General features: G+C 41.2%; 1 pseudogene; it reads left to right on the plus strand.

Annotated features, from left to right (window-relative positions):
- The first annotated feature begins 3,486 nt into the window (after positions 1-3,486).
- Positions 3,487-3,553, plus strand: LOC127676657 (uncharacterized; annotated as a pseudogene).
- Positions 3,554-19,880: the final 16,327 nt, after the last annotated feature.

Raw genomic sequence — 19,880 nt, forward strand, 5'->3', positions numbered from 1 at the left:
CCACTGCTTGACAGGTGGGTCACTTGCTTAATTCAGGAAGTTGTAGATCTGGAAGAACAATGGACTTCGCCTTGGTCTGAGAGCTCCACCCTAGGTGGGAAGTCCTGTCTAGCATCAAGGTCAGAAAGGGGGAGAGGGCACACCTGGTGACCCATGTTTTATCCTGGGGACTGACATGGTAGGAGAAAACCAAACCCTGCAAAACCAAACCCTATGACTTACACATGCATGCAGACACACACACACACACACAAATAAATAAATAAATCAAGCAAGCAAGCAAGAAAAATAATAACCATGTTTCCCAAAGGCTGAGCACAGTGCTCACACCACTTTGACTTTCAAGTCCCATTCCTTTCAGTTCAAGTGTTTCCCTGCTTCATCTTCAGTAGGAAGTAGTACTAGGAGGTACGTGGTCGAGAGCTGGAGCTTATAGTTTAGCCCATCAAACATTCCACAATCTCTCCACATTTTAAAATTCTCTTTTTATTTAAAAATATTTTTAGATTTGTTTCTTCAGATTCATTTGTTTTACATGTGTGTTTTTCTTCCATGCATGTGCAAGAACAGCAAGTGCTCCTAACTGTTGAGACTTTTCTCCAGGCTCCTTCTCCACTTTTTGAACTACTGTACCACTCCATTGGTTCAATTTGAGACTGAAATTAAAAGGTGGGAGACTATCCGTAAAACCTAGATCAGAGCATTTCCATCCTCATCATGATACAAAGGAAAGCATGAATAATCATGTTTCTCCAACAAACTTCTGGGCCAATCATCATCTTTCTTTCAAGGGTGACACCTATGTGCATCTGAAGAAATCTACAGTGCTCTGTGCCAGCAGCTGGAGAGTCCAAGGGCACATTAGGACCCAGAGTCCTCTTTTCCTTCTCCCTCCCTCTCTGCTTCCCTCTCCCCATTCCATTCATCTTTCCTTCTTTACTTCTTCGGTCTTTCTTTATAGCACAGAGTAGCCTCAAATTCAAGATCCTCAGGTTCCTAAAGACTAGAGTTACAAGCATGTCTCATCATGCCAAGCTTTATACCTGCTTCTCATTCTTATTTTAAGGCTATCTCAACACCCTTCTCTTTCACCTCATTCAGGCTCTAAATATTCAGACTGAAAAAGAAAAGTTTCCATGACTTGCGGATGTAATTGTGAAATGTAGCTCTGACCACATCAGCCAAGATGCACCAAACAGGTGACAGTTTAAATATATGATTCCTCAGTTTCTTAACCCAAGTCCTGGTTTGTAAATCTTGTTTTGTATTTACCTGAATCAAGTTATTAATACAATGATTTTAATATAGCTTTAAGCACAGGTATTAGAACAGAGAGAGGTCTTTTGGGAGAAGGATAGTGTTAATGTATAGGCTTCTCAAGAGATGGAATCTCACAGTTCCCATGTTTTCATACTAACAGAATAATTTCCCCTAGGGAAAGCAACGTCATAACCGTGTTCTCAGCCTAAATCTACATCTTGATAGAACTTTCTGATGGGCAGCATGCCCCTACTCATTTTCATGAATTTTGCAGGATGGGTTTAACCAATCAAGAGCCCAGGGGTACAAAAAGCTGATTAGCAGTTACCAGGGCTGAAGGGTTGTATGGAGTAAAAACTCCGTGGTTTTAGATTTCCCCCTGTAAGATGATGAAAATGCTTAGGAATTAGAAGGCGATACATAGCTATGAAATTGTTGGATGCAGCCAGATTATTTTCTTTCAATTATTAAAGGCTGTGGAGGGCATTTTATTTTTTTACTAATTAAAAAAGTTATATGCCAATGAAAATTTCCTTGTGTGGATTCCATGTTTCTTCTTGCATATTTGAGTTTAAAATATTTACTGTGGAATGAATTGCCTCATTTTAGACCCAAGAGAAGAGGAAAGATATCTACAGTGACAGAGGATATAATGAAGACACTTTATGTCCAAGGAAGATATCAAATACATGAGTGAAGACGTTAGTCTTGATAGAAACAAAAACTCACAAATATGTATGTTTTTAATTATTAAAATAAAACTTCTAGATAGTGTCCTGTTCTTTGTAATTTGGAAAAAGAGAGTCAGCAGTCTACCCAGGGAAATGACTCCCGGGACCACTTTGATTTATTCATACCATGGGGACACTGTGAACACAATTGGATCATTGTCAAAGCTTTTGTTCCTCAGCCTCTAAGACCAAAATCTCTTTCTTTCAACAAAAGACATTTTTCTTCGAGTGTTTTGAAACAGTGTTTTTCTCTGTAGCCCTGGCTGTCCTGGAACTCACTCTGTAGACCAGGCTGGCTTCTAACTCAGAGATCCACCCATCTCTACCTTTCAAGTGCTGAGATTTGCTGAGTCTAGCATAACAATGTAAAGTTCAGTATGACATGGTTTCCTGCCTCTTAAACATAGCCAGCAGGCATGGGCTTTCATGAGGGTTGATGGTTGTTATGGGCATAAGGTTTGTCTGTATAACTGTATACATATTTTCATGTTCCTCCGTTGAGGAATACCCTTTCTGCCTAGGTTAATGACTTCAAGATAATCAGAGACAGCTAAAGACTGGGAGCCAAGGGCCTGGTTAACGTCTCAGCAAAATATAGAAAGCTATGACCTTCAGGATAGCCTAAGGTTATGGGGAAAAGACTCTGAAAACATGAGTTTAAAAATATATTGTTTCTTGCTGAGCAGTGGTGGTGCATGCCTTTAATATCAGCACTTAAAGGTAGAGAGGTAGAGGCAGGTGGATTTCTGAGTTCGAGGCCAGCCTGGTCTAAGAGTGAGTTCCAGGACAACCATGGCCATACAGAGAAACCCTGTCTTGAAAAAGCAAAACAACAACAACAAAACAAAAACAAAAAATATATTGTTTCTCAACAGTGCAAAATATAAGGATGTAACATGAATTGTATAAGGAGTTTCACAGATCTAAAAGAACAGAGGTAACTGCACTATTAACCAGTTTGTCAGAAAGATATTAAGGAAGGAGATAAGATTCAGGGAGTGCTGATCACAAGGCAAGATCTCACACAGTTGATTTTGTTGTTGTTGTTGTTGTTGTTGTTATTGTTTATGCTTACAAAGGCAGGTAGATTCCTGAATTTAAGGTTAGCCTGGGACAGAGCAAATTTAGGTCCAAGCATAGTCAGAATGCTAATTCCAGGTGTGGGTATCTACCCAGCTAGCTTATTGTTTGTGCTTCTGCTTACTGTTTCTTCCTAAAAGTTAGGGACTAAGATAATGGAATGCTGATTCATGGATAGTCAAGAGAAAGCAGGGAATAAATGGCTGAATTGATATGTAAATAAAAGAGTGCGTTTTTTATCTGCATGAAATGAGCTAGTGAAAGAAAGTAGTTCTTTAGAATGTTTTTTTTCTAGCGAGAGCTGAGCTGCCTGGAGATCTCTGGAGAACAAAAAGAACTCTTCAAAAAATTTTTTTTCTAACAGGATTTCTGATTTTAGTCAGAAAATCCATGGAGGGTTCATACAGTCTTTTAGAATTTTTCATAGCTCTTTTAAAAATTTTTTTTCTAATAGGATTTCTGACCTTGGTTGGAAATCCCAAGAATTACTTTAAAGCTAACCCAGCTCTTTTAGAATGCTTTCTAGCAGCTATCCGTAGAAGGCTGTCTGAAGAGTGAACACAGTTCTCTTAGAATTTTTTCTGGCTTTCTGATTTTGATTGGAAATCCCAAGAATTACTTTTAGAATTTTTCTAACAGGATTTCTGTCAGAAGATCCAAGAATTTCTTTATAGCAACTTTTCTGACTCTGGTCATGGTTAGAAAACCTATGAGCTATCCAGAGAGCATTTAGAATTGCATTAGCAATTAGAGAGAGAGCTGTCTAGAGCAGATTACAGAGCCAAGAGCCATCTAGGGATCCATCTGGAGCAGAACACAGGCCATCGGCTTGCAACCCACAATTTGACCTGAAGTAATTTGTTTTCTCAGCTGCCAGACACCCCTTTCTCAGAACCCCTCTCCAAGGAGAGGCTGGTCCTTTGAGGGAATTAAAGGCGTTCATCATATCCTGCTAAAAAGACCATTTTAAAACATCCAAACAGGAGGTCCAGATTGAGCATGAATGCATCTTTTCTACTCACAGCTCAGCCTGGAACCTTAATCTCTGACATTTCCTGAGCTCAGACAGGCAGCAGAGCCTGCTGGAGACATGGAATCCAACCAAGTACCTATCAAACTGGAGTTGCTTTCGTGCTTGCTCCTGTTTGCTTCAATTCTTCCTTGGAGTTGGGACTCACTGTTTGTTGCTCTTTAGCTGTGTGTCAAGCTGAGTTCAGGCTGCTGTGTAAGAGTTAACTTATTTAGCCAGATAAGTGGAAAAGGTCATCATGATGGTTTGTGTCCTAGGATTGGCACCCAGAGCAAAATGACAGTAATCAAGTCCCAAGCAGGTATCATAAGAGGCATTTGGGAAGGTTTTTATATCTTATATAATGCTAAAATGACCAGCCACCAAGAGTTCACTGCAGCTGCCCTTCCATGTTAGGTAATAATGATTTGGAGTTCAGGGGTAAGAAACACACCTGAGTATCCTACCCTGTTTCCCAGCATCAGTGATCCTATGCCTGACATTTCTCAGCTTAGATCTTTGAAATGATATAGCTTTTGCCATTCCATATCCTTGACACTTATAACAAGATTTCAGCTCAGCAAATGACCAAAAAGGTCTGTCCTAATTGCATCATGTTGAGTCACCCAAGTTAGGAAAGTGTTGTGAAAGCAAATAGAAACAGAAGTCTGTTCAAATATTTGGCATCCTGAAGCCTAACACGTTGATAGAAAAAGAATGGAAATGGAAATTTATTTGTAATTCAATGTTATTCTTTTATTAGCATGTATCAATTATACATAGCACATTTTAATATGTGGATATAATGTATTTGATAATATCCACTTTCATTACTTTCTCTTGTTTCTCACCCCTCCCCCACTCAATGATCCTCCTCATCTTTCCAACTTGTCCCTGTTCCACTTTCATGGTTTTTCTTTATTTATTTTATTTTATATTTATTATTTATTAATATGTGTGTGTGTGTATGTGTGCATATGTGTGTGTTGAGGGGTGACACACATGCCACAGCTAACATAAGAAGGTCAGTTGCATCCACCTTTGTGTTAATTCTGGGAATTGAACTCATCACCAGGCTTTGATGACAAGGGTCTTTACCAACTGAGTCATCTTGCTGACCCTTCATTTTACTTTTTAAAGATTCACTAAATTTATACCACTGAAGAAAATGTCTCCCCCACCTTTCAGCAAGTGTTACCTGCAACTGGATCTGCAGAGAGGAATGAGGCCTCAGGAGCCCCTCCCTCATCTGTGATATGTTGATGAGTTCAGTCTTGCACAGGTAACTATAGTTCCTGTTAGTTCCTCTGTGCATTGGAAGATAGTGATCCACACCTTTCCACCATTTGTTGTATCTCCTCTTTGACAACATTCTCTTGGTGTAGGGAATACACCAGAGAAGACTCCTGGAATGCAGGTTTAAGCCAATAAAATGCCTCTTTAGCTGGCCAGTGACTACGCTGAGTGTTTAAGATTCCAATATAGTCCCCAAGATTTTCTCAGAATGAGCTTTTAAGTACAAAAAAACCATATGCTGAGTTGACACACATCAGCTAACAAGAATAGCTAATTAATTGACTAATTAATTAGTTAAAATAAGACAAATGCAGATTCAACAAAAAATACAAAGGGGGAAAAGGAATAATACAAAAAGAATAAATTTTTTCTGTTTCCTTTTTGTATGCATGCATGGGTGTTTTGTGCATGTGTGGGTGTGGGTACACATGTACCGCAGCATACTTGTGGATATCAAAGAACAATTTGCAGGACTCACTTTTCTTCTGCTACCATGTGGGTCCCAGAAATCAAACTTAGGTTTGCAGGTTGGCAGCAGGCACCTTAGTCACTGAGCTATATCGCCGGCCACAAGTAGAGTCAATTTGCTGCTGGCTCTGCAGATGGAACACTGTTACTGTGGACTGAATGTCCTCCCTGGGTTCATGTATTTGAACACCTGATCTCCAGTTGGTGGCAGTCCCTACCTGTAGAAGGTGGAGCTTCACAGGAAGAAGTGGGTTACTGGGAAGTAAGAGTGGAAGTCTCATATCCTAGCCTCATTTTTCGATTGCTAACTGCAGACACTATGTCACCAACCACCTCACACTTCTGCTAGCATGCTTTCTTCACTACTGTGGGCTGTATCACTCACTCTGTAGATCAGGATGACCTCACACTCAGAGATCGGCCTGCCTCTGCCTCTGAGTGCTGGGAGTGTGGTATGTGCCACAGAGTCCAGCTTGATATACTCCTTCTGCTCCTAATGTAGAGGAATAAACCTACTTCCCATTTATAATCAGCATGTATTATCCAGCTGGTATAAATAATCTGCTTCTGTATTTATTGATCCAGTGACACAAAGAACTGCAAATATCTTGATGGCTTCATGTCTAGTTCAACAGCATCATTGTTCCTCCTAGAAGAAGATTTCTAAAACGATGGAATTAAGACCAGACATGGTATCATGTGCCTTTGACCCTAGCACTAGAAAGACAAAGGCAGGAGGATCTTTTGTGAATTCAAGACCAGCCTGTTCACATAGTGAGTTCCAGGACAGCCAAGACTACATAGAAACTCTGTCTCAAAAAAAATAATTTTCAAAAAAAAGTAAACAAACAAATAAAAAATGCAGAGCCAAAAATGTGAAATGAAGTTACTAAACCCATACTTAGTCGCATGATCTTTTTTAAATTAAAAAAATTACTACATTTCTATTTATTTATTTATTTATTTATTTATTTATTTATTTATTTATTTATTTATTTATTGGTGCATATGTGTGTGTACGCATGAGTGTGCACATGTGTGTACGAAGGTGAGAAGACAGCTTGTGGAAGTCGGTTCTCTCTTTCCACCATCTGAGTCGTAAACTTGAACTCAGTAGTCAGTCTTGGCAGTGAGCCTCCTGACCACTCAGCCTTCTCTCTGTTGCTTCCTGTTGCTTCCTGCATGGTTTTTGAGATAGGTTCCTACTCTGTGGTCCAGACTGGCCTGGAACTCACAGAGACCCACCAGCCTATGCCTCCATAAATGCAGACATTTGTGTGCTACAGAATGAGCGTGGAAGTCGGTGGACAAGTCTTGGGAGCTAGTTCTCTCTTGCCACTTTATGGGATCCCAGGATTAGAAACACGGGTTTTTAGTCCTGCATACAAGCACCTCTACCTGTGTAGCCATCTCATGGGCCAAATTTAATTTTATTGTATTTAAGTTTTAAAAGTTATTCATTTATTTATTTTCTTATGTGTGTAGGTGTTTATCTGCATGTATGCCTGTATAACACGTGTGCCTCTTCTCTGTGGAAGCCAGAGGAGAGAATTGGATTCTCTGGAAAGGAAGTCACGGACAGTTGTGAGCTGCCCTGTGGGTGCTGGGAATCAACCGCAGCTCCTCTGGAAGGGTAGACAGGGAGCCATGTCCCAGCCCTATATTTCATTTTTCAAATTTAACTTTCATTCTTTTTTTTCTCCACAACTGACTCTATGAGATGTATTTTCTATCAGTAGCAGGTTGTGACTAATACATGTTTTTCTGGATGAATAGAGAAAAGCTGCTTCCGGATGATCACACTGCCAGGGCCCAGGTCAAAGGGCACCTTGGAGTACAGAGGACAGTGTGCAGCCCATGTGGTATGTGAAGGGTTGAATGAGACTGGCCTCGAAAGGCTCCTGATTTGAGTGCTTGATCCCCAGTTGGTAGAATTATTTGGGAAGGATTAAGAGAGGTGCCCTTGTTGGAAGAGGTATGTCACTGGGGGTGGGTTTCAAGGTTTCAGTTAGCTCTCTCTCTCTCTCTCTCTCTCTCTCTCTCTCTCTCTCTCTCTCTCTCTCTCTCTCTCTCTCTCTCTCTCTCTCTCTCTCTCTCTCTCTCTCTCTCTCTCTCTCTCTCTCTCTCTCTCTCTCTCTCTGCCTTGGCATTCATGGATTACGTGAAAGCTCTCAACTATTGCTCTATAACCATGCCTGCTTGCCTGTCTGCTGCCATGCTTCCTGTCACAATGCTCATGGACTCGCCCTTTGAAACTGTAAACAAGCACCCAACAAATTCCTACGTCTATAAGTTACCTTGGTCATGGTGTCCCTTCACAGCAATAGAACATGGTGTTCCTCAAAGCTGGCTCCCTCACTTCAGCACACGGGTTGGCTCTGGAGGGGCAGAATCAGAAGTGTCAATCTCGGAGGGCAATTAGAGCCCTAAACATAACTTTCAGCACTTTTGCAACAGCTCTGTGCTCCTCTGTAATGAGTGTATATTTCATCTTTTCATGGACACAGTGATCACACATGAAGTCACCACATGCTTCGTGGATGTTTCTGTTTTAGGCAAGCTTGCAGGAGCTTCAGAGCACAGCAGAAACCCCTTCAAGTGTGCATGGGACCACATCGTGTATGGACTTGGTGCTTTCTCTACTTTGTTTTGTTTGGGGTTTTGTTTTGAGACATGAAAATACCACTATTATTTCCTCAGATGAAGAGATGAGATGAGAGCCAAACCCAAACTATGTGAATATTTGACTTGGGCTGAGTCTAGAGCATTTCCTTCTCTGTTCTAACTATGCCTAGGCCTAGGCCTGGAAGCTTCTACCTCTGAACAATCTAATCTTTCAAGCTGACTGATTCAATCTTGCTTTTCTCAGTTTCTGACTGAATTGTTCTGCTTGGCCTCACACCAACTTTGGCAATACATTCTAAACTCTGGCTCATTCTCATTCTCTGGCTTGTTGTGTCTTCACTTGAATCTACTTTGTTCTCTCTGCAACCTGTCTCTGTAAAACTGTCCCAATAAAACTGCCCTTGCCCAGTCCCCTCACTGGCTCCATTAGAGTACGTAACATAAGAATTATAGATATGCGTTCCAGTTTCAGTCTGCGCCTGGAACTGACCCTGTGCTACATTTCTCCATACCCAAATACCTCTGGGAGAGAACTGGTCTCCCAGGAGTGCTGACACATCTGTGAGCACAGGTAAGACCACCACTTCTGCTCAAGTTCCTGGCCCAAGAGGGACCCACTCAGAACCATCAGGACACAGGAACCAAGGAACAGCTGGGGACAGAATCCTTCTAGTTTTCCTCTGCACTCAGGATCTGACCCTGTGCCACAGCTCTCCATACCCAAATTCATCCCAGAGAAAACTGGTCTCCCAGGAGTACTGACACACACACTTGCAGGATGGACAAGCCACAGTCAGAGACAGCAAGACCAGCTAACACCGGAGATAACCAGATGATGAGAGGCAAGGGCGAGAACATAAGTAACAGAAACAAAGGCTACTTGGCATCATCAGAACCCAGTTCTCTTACCACAGCTAGCCCTGCACCCCCCAACACACCAGGAAAGCAAGACTCTGATTTAAAATCACATCTCATGATGGTGATAGAGGACTTACTTTAAGAAGGACATAAATAACTCCCTTAAAGAAATACAGGAGAATACAGATAAACAGCTAGAAGGCCTCAAAGAGGCAAAGAGGAAACACAAAAATCCCATAAAGAATTACAGGAAAACACAACCTGTTTTCCTGTGAAGGTCCAGGATCTAAAAATGGAAATAGAAACAATAATGAATTCACAAAGGGAGACAACTCTGGAGGTAGAAAACCTAGGAAAGAGATCAGGAGTCATAGATGCAAGCATCACCAACAGAATACAAGAAATAGGAGAGAGAATTTCAGGGGCAGAGATACCATAGAAAACATTGACAAAGAAAATGCAAAATGCAAAAAACTTCTAACCCAAAATATCCAGGAAATCCAGGATACAATGAGAAGACCAAACCTAAGGATTATAGGTATAGAAGAGAATGAAGACTCCCAACTTAAAGGGACAGTAAATATCTTGAACAAAATTATAGAAGAAACCTTCCCTAACTTAAAGAAAGAGATGACCATGAAGATACAATAAGCCTACAGAACTCCAAATAGACTGAACCAGAAAAGAAATTCCTCCCATCACATAACAGTCAAAACACCAAATATTAAAAGCAGTAAGGGAAAAAGGTCAAGTAACATAAAGGCAGACCTATCAGAATTACACAGACTTCTCACCAGAGACTATGAAAGCTAGAAGATCCTGGGTAGATGTCATACAGACCCTAAGAGAACACAAATGCCAGCCCAGGCTACTATACCCAGCAAAACTCTCAATTACCATAGATGGAGGAACCAAGATATTCCATGACAAAAACAAATTTACCCAATATCTTTCCACAAATCTAGCCCTACCAAGGATAATAGATGGAAAACGCCAACACAAGGAGGGAAACTATACCCTAGAAAAAGCAAAAAAGTAATCTCCTTTCAACCAAACCAAAAGAAGATAGCCACACGAATTAAAATTGAGCTATCAAATGACCAGGTGATTTCACGTGTGGGTGTTTACGCAGTTAACTTCATATCTGCCGGAGGGATAGCTGCACCCTCATGTTCACTGCTGCTCTGCTTATGACAGTGACGGAACAGAATTGATCCAGATGACCACTAACGGGTGAATGAGATAAAGGTGCAGCATGTATACAAAACAGAATACTACTCAACTGTAAATGACACAATTTGTAGGAAAATGGATGGACATAGAAAGTAAACATTGAGTGAAAAAGATACGTAAAATTCAGATGGAAAAGAAAAACACACTCTCCTCTATATATGGATCCTAGCCTATAATATATACCTTTATATTTGTAAACACCTGTGCGGGTGATCAGAAAGAATCGAATGCAGGCAAAGCACACATGTGTCATGAAAAAGAGTTGAAAGCAAACTGTTCTAGCTTCATTTTCTCATGTGTTTTTTTTCTTTTTGTTGTTAATTAAATGCAAAAACTGTAATTATAATGAAAGTATAAAACCTTAATCCACATTTTGCTTCGCTATGGCCATTTTAATTTTCACTAAACTCGGGACAAGTGTTTGGTAGATTGCTATCTTAGTCTAGTTTTCAAATTTTATTTGTGGGTTTGTTACAATAAAGTGAGTTTTTAATTTTAAAAAAATGTTTAATTTTCTCCCAATATAGGAGAATATATATTTTTGAAATTGTATCTGCTGAAAAATTACATTTCTTTTAAAAGTTGAAGATATATTATTAAGACAGTATGATTACTGACATTATTGAAATGCAGGCACATTTAAAATATGTAAGTGTGCTACTGTTATGAATCATAATGTTGATATCTGTGTTTTCTGATGGTCTTAGATAACGCTTGTGGAAGGTTCTTCAGATCTGCAAAGGGGTCAACAACCCACAAATTGAAACCCAGTGTCCTGGGCTAAAGGTCATCATAGGTCTAATTTTGTGAGAGATGAATATTTTAGCAAAGAAATGATTATTCTCCAAAGTTGAAATATTTTGATTCAGATACTCCATATTTGATAATCTGTGCAGGTGAAACAGGTACTCATATTCAGTTGTAAATCTTTGTGTCACTACCAACCATGGCTCCCCTTACTAAATGCTGAATGAGAGCCTCTTCCTAAACTACCACATATTTTTCATTTCATACCTGAAATTCAGTACCAACCAGACACAAGATAAAATACAGAAGTCACTGTTCCTCAGCTCTCTCAGCTATTCTGAATCCAGTTCTCAAACTGCGTGTGATCTCTTGGCAGCCAGCCATGCAGTTGTCATTTTGTGTCATTAGTTAAGTCTAGTCCTGTTAAGATCAGGTTTACTTGTCTTTTTAATTGCCTGCTTAAAAATTCCTAGTTCCAAAATCAGGAGAAGAATTTATAATGGGGGTATGTGTGGAGTGAGGGCAAGCGCTGTAAAAGCTGTGAAGGGAGGAGCTCACTGAAGGAACAAATGAAGAGATGATGGTGTGAAGGCCCGTGGGAAGGAATGGAAGACTACTGAAGCATTTGTAGCCAGGAATCTGGGACGGGGCTTAGACTGTGTAGTAGTATGAAACTATGTTTAGGGTTATGTGACTGGTATAAGCATTTTCTTTGTGCACTCTTGCATTTAAACACACCCGTCTTCTCTCAGGGAATAGATGACTCCATGCCTTAAGACGTGGGGAAGTTGAATAGAAATGGGCGGAGGCCTGATAGAATGTGGAGAAGGACAGAATATGGGGTGCTCTTTTACCTGAATTGATGGGGGTATGTTAAGAGCAGGCAGTGTTCATGAGAGAGGGCATTTTCACGACTGTGAATAATTCCAATACACCAGGAAATAAAGCCAGTTCTACCTAGGGAAAAATATGTATTTTATTGTATAGCCTTGTGGCTAAGGTCAAATATACAGATACATATTAAAATAATGGAAGCTTAAAAACAGAATTATAGTTATTTTATTTCTTGCATGATAATCCTGTCATATATGTCACTTTAGCGTCTAGTTCTAAATATGGTTTATTTCTTTAAGCTGTGCTGTTCTCTGAACTTTTCGAGCTGTATACTTTTTCACTGAAAGTCTGATGTGATGCTTGTGGTATAAGGGCTGTAGAGACAGCATCATGGTTAAAAGTACTTTCTGTTCTTGCAAAAGACTTCCTGTCACCCATGTGGCAGCTCATAGCTTCTGCAACTCCAGTCCTAGGGAATCTGATACCCTCTTCTGACCTTCGTATGTGCAAGCATGTTTATGAACACACACATGTACATGCATATAAAATGTGCAAGCATGTTTATGAACACACACATATACATGCATACAAAACACTCATACACATAGGTAAAATAAAAGAAATGATTTTCCTTTAGAAGGGCGCGGGGGAGGTGGGGGGAGGGAGTCTCTCTATGTAGGCCTGGCTGGCCTGGATTTTTCACTGTGTAGACCAGGCTAGACTTGAACTCAAAGAGTTCTATCTTGAGTGCTGGGACTAAAGACACCAAAATCATATATATATTTAAAGATTTATTTATTTTATATATGTGAATACACTGTAGCTGTCTTCACACACACCAGAAAAAGGCATCAGATCTCATTATAGATGGTTGGAAGCCACCATGTGGTTGCTGGGGTTTGAACTCAGGACCTCCAGAAGAGCAGTCAGTGCTCTTAACCACTGAGCCATCTCTCCAGCTCCCTAAAATCATATTTTTTTAAAAAGTTCAAGGTATCCAAGCTGTGGTGGCACACGCCTTTAATCCCAGCACTTGGGAGGCAGAGGCAGGGGGATTTCTGAGATCAGGCCAGCCTGATCTACAGAGTGAGCTCCAGGACAGCCAGGGCTACACAAAGAAACCCTGTCTTGAAAAAAAAAAACAAAAAACAAAAAACAAATTAAAAACCCTATCTCAAACACACACACACACACACACACAAGTTCAAGGTGAAAGGACTCCAAAGAAAAATAACTAGCTTACTTCTAAACTAAAGTCAGATATGTCCTTGGACCTCTTATTTCCGTGTGTGTGTGTGTGTGTGTGTGTGTGTGTGTGTGTGTGTGTGTGTGATATAATGTAAAACTCAGATTAAGGATTTATTTTAATTTTGCCAGGAAGTTAGGCTATGCTTCATTTTCTATGGACAAAGATGACACGTGCTTCCATTTCTTAGAGTGACCTTGTTTTTTTTCTCCCTTGATATTCTGAATGGTTTCCTGCAGATTCCTTCACAGAATCTGTACAGTATATCCAACAGCTGCCATTACTGGAGACTTACTGAACTTTTTGAGTAATTTGAGGGGACAGTGATTGTTCTGTAATGTTCTGGTCACATGTCTGTTTCTTCACAGGCCTGAGCTTTGGGCTGTGACCTTTCTCTATATTTCTGAACGATAACACTTTTCAGTCACCTCCTACTCTCTCCCTGGCTTCAGGGTTTCCTTTGGTTTTATACTTACCCAGTTGAGCATGTGTATTTATTATATTATGCCTGAAGAAGAGGGGAGGAAAGGGAATTCCATTCCTCAGTCTGAACAAAATTCTAGCAAAGTCCTTTCTTTGGGAGAGCAGGCTTTTGTTATGATGGAAGTTCTCAGCAAACTGGATGTGGTGATGCAAAACTGAGATTCCAGGATTTGACTGATATAGGAGGAGAATCAGGAGTTCAAGGCCAGTCTTGGTTACACTGGGAACTTGAGGCTAACCTGGGTTACATAACACACTATCTCCAAAAGACAGAAAAAAAAGAAAAAAAAGGAGGAGGCAGAAGAGGAACAGGAAACAGGAGGAGGAGGAGGAGGGAAGAAAGAAGAAGGGAGGAAAAAAGAAGAACAGAAGAAAATAAAAAGAAGACAGAAAGGGAAGAGAAGAGGAGAAGAGGAAGAGAGGGAAGAAGAGGCAGGGAAAGGAGATGAGAAGGGAAGAGAGAGAAGGGGAGGGGAGGGGAGGAAAAAGGAAGAGAAGAGAAGAGAAGAGAAGGGAAGGGAAGGGAAGGGAAGGGAAGGGAAGGGAAGGGAAGGGAGGGAAGGGAGAGAGGTGGAATGTCTCATCATGGTTCTCTTTCGTTCTCTTTTGTCTTTTCAGGCTAACAGAGAGATGGTTCTCACATTATCAGCCTGCAACCTACTGTGGTTCCATTGAGTTAAGCTTTGTTAGTGTGGGAGATCCCCACCCCCATCCCAAGACCAGACTCCCTTCAAATCAGACCAGCAATTCACCAAGAGTAAATACATTTATACACTATTACACGTTTGTAGCTGAGTTGTCTAGATTGACCTTGTATTTGTAGAAATTGGTGTGTGTGTGTGTGTGTGTGTGTGTGTGTGTGTGTGTGTGTAAAATAGTAACTGTTTTTGTTTTTTCAGGCCAGCAAGATGGATCATCCAGTAAAGGCACTTGTGCAAACCTGACAGTTCAAGTTTAATGCATGGAAGGTATAAGGAGAGAACTGTCTCCTCAAGGTTGCCCTCTGACCTCCATGAATGTGTTGTGACATGCACACACACATACACACACACACCACACACACATGTCTTCTTGAGCCAGGCATCACTACTATGTAGCCCTGGCTGCCTTGGAACTCACTGTGGAGATCAGGCTGACTGGAACTCACAAAGATTCCCCTGCCTCTGCCTCCTAAGTGCTGGGGGCTAAATAATGACAACCAGAGTTTGAAACTGGTGACTTGGTACAGAGTAAAAAGACTCCAAAGAAAAATAGCCAGGTTTTTTTTTTTTTTTTTTTTAAGCTAAAGCTAGAAATAGCCTTGGGCCTCTCCATGCTCTGATTTTTTGCCAGAGGCCAACAATGCCAAAAATATTTGGGGGCTCTGACCTCTTACCTGGTTTCCTAAAATGATTTTAGGTTTGTATCTTGGGGTAGGGAAGGGGGTAGGCTAATTTTCTTTGTATTATAAAGATATGTGCTACTAAACCTGGTATTTTTTAAAATTTATTTTTCTATGTATCGATGTTTTGCCTGCATGTATGTCTGTGTGCCATGTGTGTACCTGATGGCTCAGAGACTGAAAGAGACTACCAGATCTCCTGTTACTGAAGTTGTAGATGATTGTGGGTGCTGGGAATCAAACCTCAGACCTCTCAAAGAGCAGCCTGTGTTTTAGTCGCTAAATATTTATCTCCAGTCCTTCATTTAATATATATATATATAATGTGTTTACATTGTGGCATATACTACAATTTCATAGAAACAGAGGTTAGCATAGCTTCTGTACAAGAATGAGATGAAGATTCACAAAGCATTTTGGGACCCATAAGTACTCTATGACATCACAGGGTCTATGATACTACTCTGTACTGTCACCTTGGAGGTAGGCAATTACACCTCCACTGTGTTCCCTATTCTCTCATTTCACAAAAATTAATTAATTAATTAATTAACTTTTTATTTTTAAAGCATGCCTATCCTTTTCTTATGGTAAGGATGAGCGTAATGATCTCACACTCCTGATGCACTGGAATTGAAACTGTAAGCCCAGGTGTCCATTGGTGAGCTGTCTTTCATAACTCACTGTGGACTGTGGTTTGTTTCTACAGATCTTCAGGGCTCAGGATCATCACAGAACCAGGTAATAGTAATCCACCCAGAGCCTAGATATTATCACTTCTTTGGTAAGTAGCCATAGGTCGGCTGGTGTAGAACAGGAGAGAAGTGTTCACTATATCTGTAGCAGGATCCTTTTTCAAGATCTCTACACCTAAGAGGCACCCATCAATTGGGTCGTAGTTTAAATAAGGTCTCTTTGTTTTGGTGACTTTCTAAGTTTTAGTTTATTATCTCAAGTAACATCTATACCCCTATAGATCATCAGGGTCACTTTTCTGTTGGCTAGTGCTGCCACTGGGTTCTACCATTCTGGGATTGCACAATTACAACTGGGTCTTAGTTAGGGTTTCCATTGCTATAAAGAGACATCATGACCAAGGCAACTCTTATAAAGGCAAACATGTTTTTTATTTCTTAATATAATATCTCTTTTTTTACTTTCTTTTTTAAAATTTCTTATCTCTTTTTTTACTTTCTTTTTTAAAAAATTTTTATTGAATATATTCTTCATCTAGATTTCAAATGTTATACCTTTCCCCTATTTTCCTCCTCCCAGAAAACCCCCAACCTATCCTCCCACCCCTTGCCTCCAAAAAGATGCCCCTCCACCTGTAGTAAGCCACCCTTTGTTCATCTCTATTACAAGATGGCGCTGGCCACATGCAGCTCCCTGGTAGTAAATCACTTGAGTACATGCGCAGTGTGCTGTATTCCTCATCACACTTACATGCTAATTAAGTACTCACTTAGTTGACCCATGAGGAAACAGCTGGCTATCTCCCTTGGCAGATGGGGCTGAGTAGTAAGGTGAGGCTGGGAGAGAGCCCGGGGCTGCCAAAAGAAGAAATAAGCTTAATTCAAGCTGTCCCAAGTAAAACATGGAAGGAAGAAACTCCCTGGTGTTGCGTCCTCTTTGCTGGCGAGGGTGGACGCAACATCCACCCAACCCACTCCCATCTACCCCCTCTCAATTTCCTCTCGCTGGGGTATCTATGGAGGTTTCATTGGACCAAGGACCTCTCCTTTCACTGATGCCCAACAAGGCATTCCTCTGCCACACTTTTGCCTGGAACCATGTGAACCCCTTGGTTGATGGTTTGGTCCCTGGGAGTTCTGAGGCTTCTGGTTGGCTGACATCGTTGTTCTTCCCACGGGGCTGCAAACCCCTTCACCTCCTCCAGTCCTCCCTCCAACTCCTCCATTGCGGACCCCACGCTCAGCAGTTCTGCATCTTGATTCAAAGGCAACCAGGAGAGACTGGCATCTCAGGCAGTAGCTAAGGAGGAAGCTCTCTTCCTCAATGTATAGAGCCTAGGCAGAGGAAAGCCCAAGGCCCACAGTGACACACTTCCTCCAACAAGGCCAAGCCTCCCAACAGTACCATTCCCTATGAGCCAAGCATATTCAAACTACCACAGGCTGTAACACAGGAACCTATTTTATCAGTTGCATCTAACACTACAATCACCACACTTGAGCCGGGCATGGTGGCGCACACCTGTAATCCCAGCACTTGGGAGGCAGAGGCAGGCAGATTTCTGAGTTCGAGGCCAGCCTGGACTACAGAGTGAGTTCCAGGACAGCCAGGGCTATACAGAGAAACCCTGTCTCAAAAAACCAAAACAAACAAACAAACAAAACACCACACTTGGCAGAGGATAGGAAGGCAAGGACAGGGCTTCCAAAACTTCTGGTGTGTCCTCTTACCAAACCAATGCTTCAATGGAAGGAAGTTCTACACTCATGTCCTTTTCTCATCAAGCCTCAGGCTCCTCCTTTCTCAGCTGCACCAACTTTCAGCCATGTTGGCCTGATTTACAGAAGAGATCATTGTGCTAGGTTTCATTAGCCAACTTACCAGAACTGAGAGCCACTGCTGGTTGAGGTTATATACTGCCTTTGTTTCTTTTCTCCTTGCTGTGATGAAGTGCTCTGACCAACTAGACTTAAGGGAGAAAGGGTTTCTTTGGCTTACAGTTCCAGGTTACAATACATCCTGGGGGGAATGTTAAGGTATCCGAAACTGGAAGCAGCTGGTTACATTATATCTTCAGTGAAATGCATGCGTGCTTCTGCTCAGCTGGCCCTGGAAATAGGTGCCACTTACAGAGGAAGGATCTTTCTATCTTAATCAAGATACTCCACCCCCAACAATCATGCCCAGAGGCTCCTTTTCCAAGTGATTCTAGATTCTGTCAAGTGGATAATTAACACTAACCACCTCATAACTGGATACATAATCTCTGGTGCTACAAACATGAGCAACTTCCATATAACCTCAATTTTCACTTGGTCAGGAATCCAATGTCTAGCAGAAATCTTGTCATGATAAAGTATATGAGCAATGGGTTATGATTTGTTCCCTGTAGAAGCTTCTTGTCGGACATCAAGTCTTACTCATCTTCCTGGAGTATACGCTGAGACCTGACTTGGGCTATGGGTCTAGAAGCTAAGAGATGTTGACAGGTCCTTCCATGATTAACGCCCTTATGGTGAGATTATAGGACCTTCAAGGAAGGTATGGCCAATCTGTTTAAAGAAAAAAAAAAAAGTAGGAGCTCGGGCCTCGTGAGATAATGGCTCAGCAGGTAAGAGCACTGACTACTCTTCCGAAGGTCCTGAGTTCAAATCCCAACAACTACATGATGGCTCACAACCACCTATACAACTACAATGTACTCCTATACATAAAATAAATCTTTTTTAGAAAAGGAGCTGGTTCAGCAATCAAGGGAGACTTGAGGGGGGTGTATTACATTGGGGGTGAGACAAAGCCACATACAATTCATCTATCCACAAATCTCCTATGTATCCAAGAGTGACCTTGAACTCCGGATCCTCCTGCCTTTACCTCTCAGGTATGGTAATTATGATAAATACTACCACATGCAGCTTACCTCAGTAGAATAATCGTGTACATTCCAAACTACTAAAATGTCCTCATTCTGATGTTTATATAGAAGAACAAATAAGGTTATGAAGTCAACTTGTGTGGAAATTTGTCAACCCAACACTGGGTCTAATTAATTTGCTAAATATACTCTTCTGTAGCAACAGAAATGAAGGGATTCTTTCAGAGCATTGAAAAGTCTTCTTCTCTTCTGACCTGTCATTTTAACCTACAAACTCATGACAGTGGTTAGCCTTCCCTACAAGTCTTTCCACTGGAAGGTCCTAACTTAGTAACTATTTGGTCTAGCAAAGACTGGCCTGCAACAGACACATTAGTAGCCCCTGATAGTTTAGGCAACACTGTTTCATGTGTCATTCCCAAGACCCAGTTTCTCTTTCCCTTTAACTCTAAGGCCATCATTTAAGGGTATGTATAAAGGTCAGATAGGCCAGACCCAAGTTCCTGTCCTTGGGGTCAACTTCCTGAAGATGCTTTTGCTTCCGTTACAGTATCTGTTTAGGTTTACGCAGGAAGTCAAAATATATCCATTATACCAACAGCATACTCATGCATTCCAGGTAAAGGAAGATTGAATTTCAGGAATGGGTGCGTATCAAACCAGTGCAGAGGGGACGAAGAGGGCAGACAAAGGAAGGAGGGAGAGAAATGCATTTACCTAAGGAAGACCGGCGCAGGGGTGTAGCTCAGTGCTAGCTCCAATGGTTTGATCTCCATTGCATCATATCTCAAAACAAAAGTGGGGTCAGGAAGTTGGCTCAGTGTTGAGAGCACTTGCTGCTCTTAGGGTTGGGCTATCAGCACCAACATAGTAGCTCACAACAGCCTGCAACTCCATTTGTAGGGAATCTGATGTCCACTTCTAACTTCTGCAAGCACTAGGCATGCATAAGATACCCAGACAGACATATTTCCCCAACACACAAATAAATAAAAATAAAATACATTTTATATAAAGATTTAAGCATAAGATATTTTATGGGCTGTGCTCTTTGCCCA

Source organism: Apodemus sylvaticus, chromosome 1, assembly GCF_947179515.1.
Source record: "Apodemus sylvaticus chromosome 1, mApoSyl1.1, whole genome shotgun sequence".
Classification (NCBI taxonomy): domain Eukaryota; kingdom Metazoa; phylum Chordata; class Mammalia; order Rodentia; family Muridae; genus Apodemus; species Apodemus sylvaticus.